This window comes from Hibiscus syriacus, unplaced genomic scaffold (assembly GCF_006381635.1).
Source record: "Hibiscus syriacus cultivar Baekdansim isolate YM2019G1 unplaced genomic scaffold, ASM638163v2 tig00111027_pilon, whole genome shotgun sequence".
Lineage (NCBI taxonomy): Eukaryota > Viridiplantae > Streptophyta > Magnoliopsida > Malvales > Malvaceae > Hibiscus > Hibiscus syriacus.
In genome coordinates this window covers 3,805,813-3,823,675 of record NW_024062960.1, presented here as the reverse complement: position 1 = coordinate 3,823,675, position 17,863 = coordinate 3,805,813, and the positions used below count along the sequence as shown (strand labels likewise).

The window sequence follows — 17,863 nt, the reverse complement described above, 5'->3', positions numbered from 1 at the left end:
AAATAACACTGAAAAAATTAATAAACACAGATTTGATTCCAACATTTTGTCCAAGTATGGTTCCCAAACGTAATAGGTAAAATATACCGGTTTAATGAGAGTATGGTAAACATATGTGTCGATACATTTATAAAAAGTATCGATCCAAAAAACATCGAGACCCATAATTATAATGTAATAGGTAAATTATGAATCTAACCGATCTAAATACACCGGTTTATGAGAAAACATGTGTACATAAAGTATCGACACTTATTGAATTTGTGTCGATACTTTGTGTCCAGAATGATTTCCTTACCAAGTGCATGGAAATTTGTCGATACATTTATAAAAAGTATCGATCCCAAAAATATCGAGACCCATAATTATAATGTAATAGGTAAATTATAAATATAACAAATACACCAGTTTATAAGAAAACAGGTGTACATAAAGTATCGACACATGTTGAATTTGTGTCGATACTTTGTGTCCAGAATGATTTCCTTACCAAGTGCATGGAAATGTGTCGATACATTTATAACAAGTATCGATCCCAAAAACATCGAGATCCATAATTATAATGTAATAGGTAAATTATGAATCTAACCGGTCTAAATACACCGGTTTATGAGAAAACAGATGTACATAAAGTATCGACACTCTTTGAATTTGTGTCGATACGTTTTGTCCAGAATGTAAATGGTCAAAAAGTGCACAAAAAAGCGACACTCTTGAATTTGTGTCGATACGTTTTGTCCAGAATGTAAATGGTCAAAAAGTGCACAAAAAAGTGTCGATACATTTATAAAAAGTATCGATCCTAAACCAATGAAATTCATAATTTGAATGTAAATGTAACCGGTATAAATATACCTATTTAATTTGAAACATGTCACCATAATGTATCAACACATTTTAAATTTGTGTCGATACATTTTTAAATTACTCGCATTTTTTTTTCATTCATAATTTATATGATACAAACTCCAAATCAAAAAACCCTAAACCTAAACCTAAAGGCAGAAGAGAACTCATCGACTCCGACGAATACCAGCGTTCATAACAGTTACAATTAGATATTCAGGTAAATTTGTCGATATTTTGCCAAAATTAGGGTTTGTTTGATTTGCAGATTGGTCACTTTTGTTTCCTTAATGTGTTTGTGTTCCACGTAGAGAATCAAACCTTTCCATTTGCATTATTTCTGGAGGCACATTCAAATCAACAAAACTAGGTGCAGAAGCCTTCGCATCCTTAGTCCACCTACTTTGAATCAAAGACCCGGGCAAATATGTGTAATCCAAGTGCTTCAAAACGTGAAGTTGATGGCGACATGGAAGTCCAACTGTCTCGAATTTTTTGCATGAGCAATTTAGGGTTTCCGTACTAGAATCAAAACTAGTTTCAAATGTCCTATTTTTTTATTTGTACTTTTTCAAATAAAAATATTGACATTCATCTGATAAGGACTGAATCTCTTCATGAATCCGGTACAATGTCTCCCGTTGAAGTTCTTCTTGGAACGCACGAAAAGATTCGCGCGTATAAATCTCAAAAGCATGACTTTCAAATTCAACCAGTTTTGTGATTTGGAAGGGCTTCGTCTTGGAACTTAAGTAATCTGCTTTCAATTTGTTCATATGCATTCTACTAATTCCATCTTCAATTGCACGAACAACATCTAAATATGTTTTCTTGTGTTTCAGTGCAATTGCGAGTGAAGCATTCATAGACTCGCACCTTTGTGTTGAGCGAATATTAGCAAAGAAATGACCGGTTAGTTATGTTTGTGCCCATAAGTGCCGAGTATTTCCCTTCTCAATCACCCATGGATGTTTTTCGACGTTGAACTCTGAAACAACTGAACGTCATTGAATATCAAATTCGTCGGTTGTCCACCAGGAAACCATACATTTTGAGAATGTTGTTGTAAATTTTGGGTCACTAATGTTAGATTGTGCATTGCGAGAAAGATGCCAAGAACAGAATATGTGCTTAGCATTAGGGATAACAGATTTGATAGCCCTCTGCATTACCCTATCCCCATCGGTGACAACTGAAATAGTCGATTTGTTCATCATGGCTTCTAAAAAATTCTGTAGCACCCACTTGAAAGATTGAGACGTATCGTCAGCGATTATGGCAGTAGTAAACCATTGTGTTATGATGATTGACACCGACAATAGGCATAATTGGTCGACCATACAAATTATCTTTGTACGTTGTGTCGAACGCAATTACATCACCGAATCATATGTAATCTGATCTCGATGTAGAATCCGACCAAATAAGATTATGCAATGCCCCTGATTCGTCTACCGAGTATGTCACAAAAAACCCGGGATCATCATGTTTCTTATAATCAAAGTAAGCAATAAGCGTATTCACATCCCCATCGACGATTTCCTTTGCTTTGCCTCTTTGAAGTGCATTGTAGAGGTCTTTATGTGTAAATCCAACATTATGATAGCCACCTGCATGCTGCATTAAATAGTTCATTACTTGTGACATGCCAACATCGACCTCTTTCAATGATGTTGCCTCATCGATATCAGCCTTACTTACAGCTCTATTAGAATGCATAAATGGTGTCATATCAGGTGTGCACAATGCATGATTATGTTTCTGATAAGACTTACTTATAACCCACTGATCGTTTGTATTTGTTGCTGTAACTACGATTCTAGCCTTGTATCCTATTCTTGTGATTGGCGTATGAGCACGTTGACGATCAACGATATTGACTTTTGATCCTCGAAACCCTTCTTTAGAACAACAAAATTCTTGTGTCTTCACATTCCCTTCCATGTCAAGCGTGTTGTTCCCCGACGTGCAGTAAACCCATGTTCCCGTACGAATTCCTTGTAAAAGTACCAAGCTTGATCACGTGAAGAGAATAGCTTACCAACCAATATTTCAGATTCATCAACATTATGTACTTTATGGCATTCCTCGGTTGGCTTAACATTGTCTGCATCAGTATGATCCATGGCAAAAATTTTGTTGTGCAATTTCAGTGATCCCAACAGGAGTTGATGGAGATGTATGTAAGTAAAGGTTCATTGAACAACATGTTTCAGTGGTGCTTTCAATAGGATGTGGTATTGGTAGTGGTGGTAGTTGAAGGGTGGGTACAACATTAAATTTGCAAGACATATTCAGGTATGTACAATAACTACATAATTCAATAACTTTAAAGTAATAGGTAAAATTACAATGTAGGTGGTAAAATTAGACTATTTTAATGACAAATAATTATAATGTAATAGGTAAATTGACAATGTAACCAGTATATATATACCATTTAATTATAAAACATGTTAACATAAAGTATCGAAACTGTTAGATTTTGTGTCGATACATTTATAACAATTATCGATCCCAAAATCAAAGAGACCGATAATTATAATGTAATAGGTAAATTTCCAATATAACTGGTAGAAATATACCGGGTTCATGAGAAAATAGGTCAACATGAAGTATCAACACTTTTTTAATTTGTGTCGATACATTATGTATCGACACTCTTTAAATATGTGTCGATACTTTTTTCCAAAATAAAGCACAAACGAGTTGCACGCATAACACTTTTTTTAATTTGTGATACATTACATTATGACACTCTTTAAATATGTGTCGATACTTTTTTCCAAAAAAAGCACAAACGAGTTGCACGCATAAAGTGTCGATACATTTAAAATTGTATCGATCCCAAAAACATCGAAACCAATATTTATAATGCAATAGGTTAATTTATAATGTAACCGGTTTAAATTTACCGATTTTATGAGAAAATAGGTCAATATAAGCGCTACCTATTACATTATATAAGCGCTATCTAATTTGTTATTGTACTTGATAATATTTCCGGTTAAATGTCTATTTTATTATATAAGTACTACCTAATATATTATTGTGCTTGATAATATTTTCAATTAAATGATATAACATAATCGATCTAAATTTTAACCGATTACTTATTTAACCGGTCACGTCGCCAGACTTCAAAACTTCTCTGAGTGATTGTTATCACTGTTATGGGGAGAAAAACACATCAATGATTGCTCCTACAAAAAAATAGGTGGGGAGAAGAAGATGAAAATAAAAGAAAAAGAACGAAAAATAGGTAAAACAGTGAGAGGAAAGAGAGAAAGAGTAAAGCAGTGCGTCAACATATGACACTTAATAAAAGATTGGTGCCCTTATCGATGATAAAGAATAGAAAGAAGTAAGTGATGTGTGTTCACCAAAAAAGGAGAGAAAAATTACGAGTTTCTAAGTAAAGGTTTAAATAAAAAATTTCGTGTGCATACTTTTTTTAAAAATATATCGTAAATACAATTTAGTAAAATATGTTATTAGATAATCTTATATTCCATCCATCAAATATGATAATTTTGTATTCTAATTAAATGAATCAAATAAAGTAATTTAACAGTTTTTAAGATATCATATTCGAACATCAGGAATGTTATAGATATGAACATTTAATGTCAAATGATTGAGAATATTCTTTGAACATATATTACCCGTACTTACCTCAAATTAATAAAAAAAATTCTAGTGATATGTTAAGTAATTTTACATTTTGATAATCCAATTTTTAAAATTCATTAGAACTAATTACATGCATATATTTGTTTTTAATTAGTTTAAGACGAATATAAGATAATATCTATTCGAAAAACTCTCAATTATTTGATAATAAACACTCATACACCCCTACAAACATTATACTCAAACTTGAAACTTAAAAAAATAATAACATTTTTTTAATCATTAAATTTACTTGATTGATACACGTACATAATTCTTTAAATTACAATAGTTATTTCAAACATACAACATATAATTAATAATTAGGAGACTGAAATTCAATTACGTTGAAGGGGTAAAGAAAAGCGCAAAGAAAAATGGATGACAAGAGAGACAAACATCTCACGTGCCAAAGGTTGGTGTCCTGAAATGAGAAAAAGACTAGAAAACCCAATTATCCATCTTCATTCACCAACCACCCAAGCCAAAGTGCCCCCTTTCTTCATCTTCTCTCATTGGCCCTTTACCTTTCCGTGTAATATATTATGAAAAAACACCATTGCTTTGCCCACCACAGTGGCGCCCACAATCTCCATTTCTCACCCGCACCAATCACAATTTAGCAGCTTTGACCCTTCTCTTTCTCTCTGCCTTCACTTTCATTCTCATAATTCTCTGTTTCATGCATATATATAATAATAATAATAAAGCAGTCAGACATTAACTCAAAACAGTTTCCATATCATTCATCTCCTTGCTTTTGCTTTACTTTCCAAAGGGAATATTAAACCCAAGAAAGAAATAACAAAAGGTTTCATTTTCCCCACTTTTAGCTCGCAGATTCTCTAGAACCCCCTACTTCCATGAGTTTACTGTGTTTTTTTCTCTCCTGTGATTTGGGGTTTTGAATTTTGATCTGTATGTTGTTTTTCTTGTTGTAATTTGGAGTTTTTGATGTTGGATCTGCCATGTATGTCTAGGGTTTTCCATCAAGATCTGTTTTTTTTTTCTCATTATTTTCCCTACCATTTCTCGAATTTTCCTTGGGGTTTGGAAAGTTAACCTTTTTGAGATTCCTCGACTTATAGGAAGAAAAGGGGTACTCAGCGGATTCCCTTTAAATGCTTTCAATGATTTGATATTTCGTTTGTTAATTTAAAACTTCTCTTCACTGGTTGTTTCTCTCTCTCTCTCTTTAAACATTTCTTTCAAAGAGGGAGAAAAGCAAAGTTTCTTCCTTTCCTTTTTTCCTGTGTTTCTGTACGGGCAAAACATCTTTATATTATGATGAATAGGGGACTTGAAGTTCTCTCTCCAGCCTCTTATCTACACACTTCCAATTGGTTGTTCCAAGAGAGTAAAGGTACCAAATGGACTCCTGAAGAGAACAAGTGCTTTGAAAATGCCCTGGCTTTGTGTGATAAAGATACCCCTGATCGTTGGATTAAGGTGGCCGCCATGATTCCTGGGAAAACAGTTGGAGATGTCATCAAACAGTACAGGGAATTGGAAGAAGACGTGAGTGATATAGAGGCTGGTCTCATACCAATCCCTGGTTATAGCCATGATTCTTTTTACATTGGAGTGGGTTAATGATGGTCAAGGCTTTGATGGATTCAGACACTGTTACACTCCAGGTGGCAAAAGAGGCACAGGGTCTCGATCTTGTGATCAAGAAAGGAAGAAAGGTGTGCCTTGGACTGAAGAAGAACACAGGTAAAATTCTGGGTTTCACTTAATTATGATCATGCTGGAATTTATGTTAGGAATGGAGTTTTCTGTTTGATTCTTGCAATTGTTATGGATGTTAACAATGTAGTTGGTAGACACTATGTATGTCTTTTTTTCTTGTGGTTTATGGTGTTTGATTTTGATGATTGATGGACAGGCAATTTCTTATGGGGCTCAAAAAGTATGGCAAAGGGGATTGGAGGAACATTTCGCGGAATTTCGTGACGACTCGGACTCCGACTCAGGTGGCAAGTCATGCTCAAAAGTATTTCATCAGGCAGCTTAATGGAGGGAAAGACAAGAGGAGGTCCAGTATCCATGATATCACGACTGTTAACATCCCAGATACTCCCTCTTCTTCACCGAATCACTGCAAGCGTTTGTCTCTGAATGATTCTTCTACGGTCATACAAGCACAGCAGCTATCAAAATCAGCCACGACTAAAGAGATTGAGTGGAAACAACAAAACGAGGGAGCACCTATGGTTTTCGACCAGGTGAGTAATTCCAATGCTTTCCTGCCCCCTTTCTCTGTGATTTCATTGTACGGACCGAAGCTGGAGGAACAAAAATTTGCTTAGAGAAACTCTTCCCGGATCTCAATTCAGATCTTACAACACTCTTTTCCAGATGCAGTCAATGCAACATCAATAAATTCATCGACTAGGAGGGCATGAAAGTATTATTATTAGTTAAATGGGATGAATATGAAGCGGTGATGTGTATATCTTGGAGATGCTGCAATTCAGTCCATAGTTTCCTCCATAAAGAGATATCAGTTAGGTGGTTTTGTGATTTCATCATTCAAATTCCGAATCATTGAACCGAAAAAGATAAGTTCATTTACTTGAACCATCGGTGTTTACGTTAATTCTAGTCTAGTCGCGTGTATGCATCATCTGTTGTCTCCTTTGATTATTAGATTGACTGTGTTCCTATAGAGTCCTCTGCAAAATGACAGACTGTACTTTAGAGGCTTGAATTTGATAATAATAATTCAGATTTCCTTGCTTCCAACTGCGATGAAATCTATAAGGATCTTCTTGTTGCTTATGAAATGTGTTGTGGTTGAAATGGATGCATATACGAGCAAAGTGGAAGCAGTTGATTTGGACAATAATGCCATGTCAAATGTTGCTTTATCTGACTCACTATGCATGCTTTTTACTAGTTAAATTGTCTGTGCTTAATGGTGATGCCTTTCTGTGCAAATTCTGGTTTATATTTTATTCACTTGTTGCTTACTAAAATAGAAGAAGGAAGAAAGTAAATGGCAGTTTAATCAGTTGACTGGTGATAATAGAATCTTGAAACCAAGATTAAGAACCACTAATCAAAGCATACTGTTCTTCCATTCCACCTTTCTTTTGCCAACCCCCTTTTTTAATGATTCTCAAAGTAAGAATCCCGGACCTTGGAGACTACATTGTTGGAAGGGTCGGTCACGAACCGTGCCTCGTATCCGTTGTCAGGTCTAAAATTCGTGATGAAAACGGAAAACGAAGACAGCAAAGCAGGGACTTTGATTGATCTGAAACCTGCTTTGCCATTCTGGCTCCATTGTTGTTTGCTGTTGCCGCAAGCTTCATGAAAACACCGGTGGCCACCGCATTGGTAGCACAATGCACATATGAAGGTTTGGAAGTTTGTATGAAGAAAATGACAACTTTGGTAAGAATCTGAGTCGGGGGTGCATCATTGCAGGACCAAAAGTAGCTGCTTTTGATATAAATGGTAGACGAGAAATACAAGACAAAGTGGAACCTTTAAAAAAACAAAAGAACAGTATCCTGTTCTAACCAATCTATTTATGGAGGGGGAATATAATATACAGGAAGACTGGCATGTTGAATCAGCTATTACAATTTTTATTCATTTAAATTTGCAGAATTATGTGTCCAATTATGAGTGGTTGTTGAGAAAGTTGAAGCTCTATTCTCATTGTTTTTAACACTTTGTCCTCTGCCAACCTGATTCTGTCTTCCCCAATATTGTTAATTTTTTATATTGAATGTCCGTTTTTACAGTCCATATTCGAAAACATGGATAATTGTTTTTCTTATTACCAGGGATTGTTGATCGTCTAAGTGATGGTCTTAGGCGGGTTGCTTTCTCTTAATTTAATGGAGAATCGAAATCGATAATAGTTTAAGAAAATAAGAGGAAAAAATTGAAAAATAATGGTATAAAGTTAAAGATTCTCTCTTCAGTTTTGTGTATTTGACATCAAGAATAGGATGACTGGTGTCAATCATTGAGTTAATGGCATCAGACAATAGAATAAATAGTGTCAGATAATAAATTTAGCTGCTAATTACAGCTAAACGAAAGGAATGACAATGTTACCTTTGAAAACTTTTTTGAAGGCTGAAGGAATGACAACGAAAATATATGTAGAAATTATAAGGGAGATATAATTTGTAAAAGAAATACAATAAAATCCAAATTGGCCCTCTTATTTTGAGTGGGGGCTGGGCTACTTATGTCTTCAGTTTCTTAAAAGTTTTTTGTTTCTGGGTTACTTGAAGGACCCAATTTACTATACAAGTTATGACCCAAACCTTGGAAAATGATACGTTAAATATTAGGGTAAATTACATCATTCATCACTGAATTATTTTTTTACTCCTATTTTAGTCATTGAAGTTTAAAATTTGTTTAATTTGATCATTTAAAATTTTGAATTATTTATATTTTAATCAATTTGATTTATTTATTAATATTTTTCTATGGTGTGACATATTTTATTAATATTTTTGCTACATAAGACTAAAATAAAAAATTAAAAACCTTAAATTATACCCTTTAAACCTTAGACCCAAACATACCTCCAAATTGCAACCCTCCCCATATTCGACGGCATCACTCTCAAATCACTTATTCTTCCCTTGCTAAGCCTGTGCCGTCAAAAAACTCATAAAAAAGCTCATCAAAGACCATAACACCAAGGTTGATGGTCATTGTCGTCTGCATCACCATCGTACTTAGGGCAGTAATTGAGACAAGACATATCGTGAGTTACTCAAGTTTGACTTGGTTAAAGCTTGGTCAATACTCAAATCTGATGAACCCAACTTGAGTTTTTAACTAGTCAAAACGAGTTACTTGATACTCAACTCGAAAATTTTGAGAACAACTCAAAAATATAATATATTAAAATTTATTTTTAAAATTAAATTATTAATAATATTAACATTTGTATATTTTTATTTAATAAAAAATACTATAAAATTTTTTATGTACTTGAGGTTTAGTTTTGAGCTCGAGTTTGAGTTTGAATCTAGCTAAGCCTAAGAATGTTTCGAGTTCAATTTTTTTCAAGCTCGTGTCAAGCTTCAATTTTTAATTTTGAGTTTGATTCGAGCTTAATAATTTTAAGCTCGCGGGTTTTCTAGTTGAGTCGAACTCAACCTTGAGCTTTTTGAATCGAGTGGAGCTCAGCAATACTCGAGCTTGACTTGACTCGTTTACATCCCTAAATTCTCTCCCACTCCATTGGTTATGAATTGTCTATTGTCATCGACTCTCGTTTGGACTAAAGTCATTGACGAATGGGTGGGTTGATTGTGTGTCGCCGATAAGTGGGTGAGGCCGATAAGGACGAGGTGTTGAGGTTGGGAATGGGGATTCTATGACTTGGAGTTTAGAGTTTGAGTTTAGGGTTTAAAAGGGTACGATTTAGGGATGAATTAGGGTTTGTTTTCAATTTGATTTGAGGTGAGGTTTGGGATTAGAGATCGAGGTCGAGAAGGTGAGGTTGAGGTTAGTAAGGGTTGGGGGTTTGGATTGAGTTATATAATATCATAATAAAAATAATACTAAATCATCCATTTCATGAGGAAGTGACCAAAACAAGAGTAATTTAAAATTTTGATAGTTAAATTAAAAACTTTTAAACTTCAATAACTGAAATAGAAATGAGAAGATAATGGAGTGATAAATATTATAATTTACCCTAAATATTAGGGATTTATGTTTTAATAAAGAGAAAAGTGCCTCAGTGACCAAAAAAAAGTTATAATATACGATTTTAACCAACTTTTTTTGGATTTGCCAAAATGACCAACAAAATCGCAACGCGAAATAAAAATCGCAACGCGATCCCCAGAATCGCAAATCAGTTTCCAAAATCGCAACGCGATTCTTGAAAATCGCAATGCGATAGTACAAATTCGCATTGCGATTTTCCAAAATCGCAACGCGAATATGAAATCGCAACGCGAACACATAATCGCAACGGTATCCGTAAATCGCAACGTGTATCCAAATCGCAACGCTATGGGTAAATCGCAATGCGTATCCGTATATCGCAACGCGTATCCGTAAATCGCAACGATAATACATAAAATCGCAACGCGTATCCGTAAATCGCAACGCGATATTTAAAGCGCCATTATAATCGCTACGCGTATTTTATTTTCAAATTACAAAAAGAATATTAAGACAAAATCCCGTAATCGCAACTCATAACCTAAAACCTAAAATCACAACTCAGTCCCATCTCCATCTCTCACTCTCTACGGCGAAGAAATCCGTCCCCATCTCCGAAGATTTCCGTCCCCATCTCCGGCGAAATCCCTCACAACCATTCACGGTCAAAATCCCTCAATATTCAGAAATGGAAAATCAACCTCCGAGGGTTAGTTTTTTAATTATTTTTATTTTGAAATGTTTGCATTATTGTAGGTTTTCATATTGAAACTGATGATAAGTTTACTGGTCATTTCAATAATAGATTAACCATTTCACTTAGATTTCATTTCGCGTTACGATTCTCTCGTTGCGATTTTCATTTCGCGTTGCTATTCTCTCGTTGCGATTTTCAAGTTAGTATTTGTCTTTGTTCTGTCTTTTGGTTGAAGTAATGCAATCCATTCAAGTTTCAATTTGCAGAAGAGTCGCAACGAGATAAATGAAAATCGCAACGAGAGAATGACTGTCGCAACGCGAAATGAAAATCGCAACGAGAGAATCGCAACGCGAAACCAAAATCGCATTGCGATTTTTATTTCGCGTTGCGATTCTCTCGTTGCGATTTCATTTCGCGTTGCGATTGTCATCTCGCGTTGCGATTCTCTCGTGCGATTTTCATTTCAACCAAAGACAAAACAGAGTTGCAAATTTAGTTTCAAGAATAAACTACTACTTTTTATGTTTATTGTTTTGGTATATCTTCACAGTGTAGTTTTTGGTATATCTAACTTGGTATGTTATTGTTTTGTAGAAATTTTTTTTCGGCTCAATTGACCTTGAGAAATAAAGTCAGCCTGGCCACTACAATTGCAAAGAAGCTTTCACCTGCTCAAGACATTGTTTGAGGAAACCTGCTTCGGGCCATGGCTGAGAGTACATCATCCGGGTGGAGATGCTAATTTGACCCATTTGTGGCTTCAGACCATGACATCAAATCTACCCGACAGTATACACGTGGTGAGGAAGAGATATGGTTTCATTTTCCACCAGCGTATACTTGTTTTGGGCGGAAGGAGTTCTGCTTAATCACTGGTCTACGATTCGGACACGATGAGTAGGCCGGTACACTCGTCATATCGCCCGCCCATCATGGTTATCCCGGGTTTTTTCCGGATGAGTCAATGGAGGAACCTACATGTCGACGACCTGAAGAAATTGTTTAATAAGAAGCTGTTTCACTCAGATGGATGACGTCGATGTTGTCCGAGTATGCCTTCTACTACTTGTGTATGCCGGCTTTTTAGGCAGAGAGGCCAGACAACCTATTCATCGGCTAATAATATTGGTAGAGGACCGTGAATGCATGGAATCTGTTTCCGTGGGGTTCGTATATGGAAAGCTACCTGGACTAAGTTGTCGTCTGCCTTGATGACCGCAAAAGTTTGCGGGCGATGGGTCCAAATACACTTTGTCAGGCTTGTTTGGGCCTTTAAGGTAAGAATTTCTATATAATGTTTCTAAATTATAATTAATTATTTAACAATTACTAATTTTGTTATTATATTGTTTGTAGATTGGATATTCGAGGCTTTCCCCAGCATGCGTACATATGCAATAAAAACGTCAAATGATTCCCAGGGCTATTTCCTGGAAGAGGAAAACTCTGTTGGATTGGGAAGACTTAATACCATATGCCACAATAATAATGTAAGTTAACACAAATACTTTCATATAATATAAACAAGTTATAATAGTAGACGTTTAACTTTGTTTGATTTTTTATTTTAGGCTAACATTCCATTACAAAGACTACACCCCACGGAGGAAGAGCTTGCCACTGATTGGTGGCAAGCTAGTCAGAATTTTTTTGATGGCACGGATGATGAGCAGCATCCACTTCCTCCAATTCGAGAGCCATCACCTCACCTAGAGCCATCACCCGATCGACCCGACTATACACCTCTAGAACGAGAGCCATCACCTATCCCGTCATCATCGAGCCCTCTTCTCCACCATCACCTCATGATAGGCGACGGCAAAGATGCCACGACTCCTATCTCCCTGTTCTCCACCTCCACCTCAACGGGATGATCAAGGGAGTTACGTGATGAGGTCAATGCCTTGCGTGAGGAATCGGTACTCTACGCGATAACGTGGTGCATGGCGTGTGGAGGTGTCAACTTTACGTGGTGAGGTTGCCGCTCTACGTGAGATGTACGTTGCAGAATGAGGTTCATACTCTACGCACGCAACGGTAAGTTTAAGATTTTCCATATTTAACTAATGATAAATTTACTCGTAATTTCACTTAGATTAGCCATTTCACTTAGATTGCTTAGTAAATTATTCGGTTGCTGCCAATTCTGCTAAACTGTATTCTTTACACTGAAATAGTATTTGTCTTTGTTTTGTCTTTTGGTTGAAAGTAAATTTGTTCGGTTGCTGCCAATTCTGCTAAACTGTGTATTCTTTAACACTGTGAAATAGTATTTGTCTTTGTTTTGTCTTTTGGTTGAAAGTAAATTTGTTCGGTTGCTGCCAATTCTGCTAAACTGTGTATTCTTTAACACTGTGAAATAGTATTTCTTTGTTTTGTGTCTTTTGGTTGAAAGTAAATTTGTTCGGTTGCTGCCAATTCTGCTAAACTGTGTATTCTATAACACTGTGAAATAGTATTTGTCTTTGTTTGTCTTTTGGTTGAAAGTAAATTTGTTCGGTTGCTGCCAATTCTGCTAAACTGTGTATTCTTTAACACTGTGAATAGTATTTGTCTTTGTTTTGTCTTTGGTTGAAAGTAAATTTATCCATTCAAGTTTCAATTTGCAGAAGAAGAAATAGTTTACTTTCGCAACACGAAACTTAAAATCGCAACGCGAAACCAAAATCGCAACGCGAAATGAAAATCGCAACGACATAATCGCAATGCGAAATGAAAATCGCAACGAAAGAATCGCAACGCGAAATGAAAATCGCAATGCGATTTTGGTTTCGCGTTGCGATCTTGTCGTTGCGATTATGGTTTCGCGTTGCGATTCTGTCGTTGCGATTTTCATTTCGTTTGCGATTTTGGTTTCGCGTTGCGATTTTAAGTTTCGTGTTGCGAAAGTAAACTATTTCTTCTTCTGCAAATTGAACTTGAATGGATAAATTTACTTTCAACCAAAAGACAAAACAAAGACAAATACTAACTTCAGGGTATTAGTTTGAAACATATTTTTCTTTGTTATCTGATGCATTTTGTGAACTATGATAATAATGACTTGGGTGAATACAATGCAAGTTTGAAACATATTTGTCTTTGTTTTCACTGTTTAAATATCATGTCTGTTTATTTACTGATTTTTGTATTTAATTATTTAGCGGCCCGATAGAGTGGATGCTTACGTCGGGTTATGCTTGCACGGAGTTCACGCATCAGACAGCGTGCACGTGCTATTAAGTCTCCGTGCACCCCAATAGTGCGAAGACACCGCAAGAAGAAGCCCGACTCGCCTGTCATCCCTCAAGAGTCCACTCCTATCGTTGAAGAGGCCCCCCCTATCATTCCTCGAGAGTCCCCCCCCACCGTTCAAGAGGCCACTGTCATCTTGAAGAGGTCCCTCCCACCATTCAAGAGCCCGATTCACTGGCGTCATATGTAGGCTTCTTGAGAAACCCTCTGACGTACCGGACATGATGGATTCAAGTTGGCTCTTGTATGAGTTACCGGCCAGTACCATACCGGTATCTGAAGAGGAGAGGGAAGAACTACCGGACACAATTCTGGATAACACCCTTTGGGCTAAGACCGCTTTGATTTTTATCTACATGAGCGGAGCCAGGGGTGTTTCACTGACATATGCAAGCTCACCGATGATATCTATTTGTTGCTTGATCGGTCTTGGTGGGGCGTATTATTAGGGGTCGAAGACAATGGCTATTTCGATGGGGGGGTAAGTCTTATATTTTTCTTATATTTCAATTTGATTAATTTTTTTTTTAAATTTATGTAAGTCACTAATATATGTCTTTTTTTGTAAAACAGCATATCGATGCGTGGGTGACACGTCTTCTAATAATAAGAAACTTAAGAAAAATAAAAATATATACAATTATGCCGACGTCTTTTCACGCCGTTCACTTGAAGAATGCACGAAATGAATCATTTGATTTAGGCAATGGACAAGCTAAACTTTATCCTGCATGGTGGGAGGTCGATAAGGTTAGTATTTATTTTAGATTGAGTTTAAAGGTTTTATGAAACAAGTGCGCAAATGAATGAATTATTACTTATGATTGCAGGTGTTTTCCCTGTTTGGAACGTAAACATTGGATTCTCGTCGAGCTTCAGCTCCCATCCCTTAAGACAATAGTGTATGACAGCATGATAAATTACATATCATTGGCTGATTTAAGAGATGTTATTAAGGGATGGAGCTCTCATTTGGCTAAATTCTTGGATGCGATCAATTATTGGACTCGTTCTGGAAACAAGAAGCCAAAGAAGCTCAATATTACAGTTATTAGAGACGAGACCGCGCCACAACAAACGAGCGGAGCCAGAGGAGATTGTGGTCCTCTCGTATGCTTGGCGTTGGAGCGTTTGACGACGGGAAGCATCAAGTATCTACCTCCCACCGATAGAGATAAAGCTGCAGTAGGCTTGGTTTCGGCATATATGGCTAAATCGATATATACGAGACGCTGCCTACCTGCATCCGCGTTATAAAAATGTCCATAAACAATTGGTAAGTTTATATACTTTTGGTTTGAAAATGTTTGGTTAAGTACCTAGAATTCAAATTTGCTGTTTGTAGGTTTTAGATGTGTAGAAAGTGTTGTTTGAACAAATGTTTGGTTTCTGCAGGTTAATCTCAGAAGTGAACTGCGTGAAATGATGTCGAGCTGCAAAAGTTGATTCAATAGTTTAATTGATTGTTTTTTGATTGTTTAATTGATTTGTAAAAGTTGATTCAATAGTAGATGATCGGAAATAAGAATTATTGCTTTTTTTTTTGATTGTTTAATTGATTTGTAAAAGATGATTTGTAAAAGTTGATTTGTATAATTGATGCGAATATAATTCTTATTTGTGCTTGTTTAATTGATTGAAATGTAATGGTTGATTTTGTTGATTTCAATCTGCATTATGTTGAAGGCAAAATTGACTATCGCAATGCGAAATGAAAATCGCAATGCGAAATGAAAATCGCAACGAGAGAATCGCAATGCGAAATGAAAATCGCAATGCGGAAATGAAAATCGCAATGGGAGAATCGCAATGCGATTTTAATTTCGCATTGCGATTATCTCGTTGCGATTTTCATTTCGCATTGCGATTTTCATTTCGCATTGCGATTCTCTCGTTGCGATTTTCATTTCGCATTGCGATTCTCTCGTTGCGATTTTCATTTCCGCATTGCGAAATGTAATGGTTGATTTTGTTGATTTCAATCTGCATTATGTTGAAGGCAAAATTGACTATCGCAATGCGAAATGAAAATCGCAATGCGAAATGAAAATCGCAACGAGAGAATCGCAATGCGAAATGAAAATCGCAATGCGGAAATGAAAATCGCAACGAGAGAATCGCAATGCGATTTTCATTTCGCATTGCGATTCTCTCGTTGCGATTGTAATTTCCGTGTTGCGATAGTCAAATGCATGCCTAATAGTGATAACAACTGAATAACAAGAGTTGGTTAAGTCAAAATGGTTGGCCTGAGTCATTAATTCAACTGAAAATGTTAAAAGTTCACACATAAAATCCACATAATACAACGTTTGCATTTAAAAATCACCTAAGTTAACAGTCCCAAAGGTGAAGCCAATTGTGATTGGGATTTTAAAGATGGTTGCCTTTTGCTTGACACCATATGAGCTTTGGATTTTGATGAGGATCCATATTTGGTAGAGGAAAAGATGATTTTGATGGCACTGGTGATCCACATGTCAACCTTGTATGACCACTTTCCTTGCACCGACTACATGTCGTCTCTTCTTCTCTTCACCCTTAGACGGTATACGATCGTGACTTTTTGGTCGGCCAGGTAGCCTTCTGTCCATGGCTGGTGGCAAAACTGTTTGTAAGTCATCGGGTATGTCCCACTCAGAAGGATGTGGAATAGGGTGACAATCTCGGCATAAGTCTGTCGATAAACTTCTGTAGTGTAGCCATCCATAGCGTATGCGCTTGAATCATCTTGGTTTAAATGAAGAGCAACTTTTATAACATGGCCACACGGATAACCAGATGTTTGCCATTTCATACAACTACACGTCTTTGCATTTAGATCGACTAGCCCATTTAAGTTATTATCCAGTACTTGAAACAAAGTGTTTGAACATGGTTCAACTCTCCATGACGTTGACTTCACAACACGTTTCGTTATCTTTTTTCAGTCCATGGTGTAACACGATGTTCCAATGTTCCTGTAAATTTAAATAAACAATACTTAGTAAAATATATAAATATGATAAGTTACGAATTCAAAGAAATAATACCTGCATGGTTTCTTTTCTTGTAGTACCACTGTTGAATAGAGGCTCGAAAAAACTCCATTAACATAGTAATGGGTAATTTCCGGGAATGACGACTTAGAGCGTTGATTGATTCTGCACTATAGACGTCATGAAACCATATCTTGCTCCAAGTTGATGTACTCTTGACCATCTTTCAAACCCGACATTTCTAGTGTTTGAGCACACTGAGGCAAAACACGTCTTAAACAATTTATATGCTTATTGAAATCCACTTCCCGATAAGCTTTTACAGCCTTCCAGTATGTCCATTTGTGCTTTTTTATACCAGCAGACCTTGATTTTAGATTTCTATACAAATGAACACCACAAAGTCCATGAAAAGCATCTAGGAAACACCTTCTAACAGCGTTGTCAATTGAGTTTGCCCTATCGGATATGATTGTCAGATTGCTAATAGGACCTATGCAATCCCTAAGATGCCCCATAAACCATGTCCATGAATCAGAGGTTTCAGATTTGCCAACCCCGTAAGCTATTGGCAATATCCCATTGTTAGCATCCATGGCTACTGCTAATAAGTTTACTCCAAGGTATCGACCTTTCAAATGTGCTCCGTCAACTATAATACTGGGCGCATGCAAGTAATAAACGAACGAATCTACAAAATAATATACACAAGAAATATAATCATTTAAATGTGAAATGCATGTAACTAACAAAAATGAGTCAACAAAATTAT

At 36.2% G+C, this 17,863-nt stretch overlaps 1 pseudogene; it reads left to right on the top strand.

The window, feature by feature from the left end:
- Positions 1 to 5,377: 5,377 nt before the first annotated feature.
- Positions 5,378 to 7,200, top strand: LOC120151144 (annotated as a pseudogene).
- The last annotated feature ends 10,663 nt before the right edge of the window (positions 7,201 to 17,863 follow it).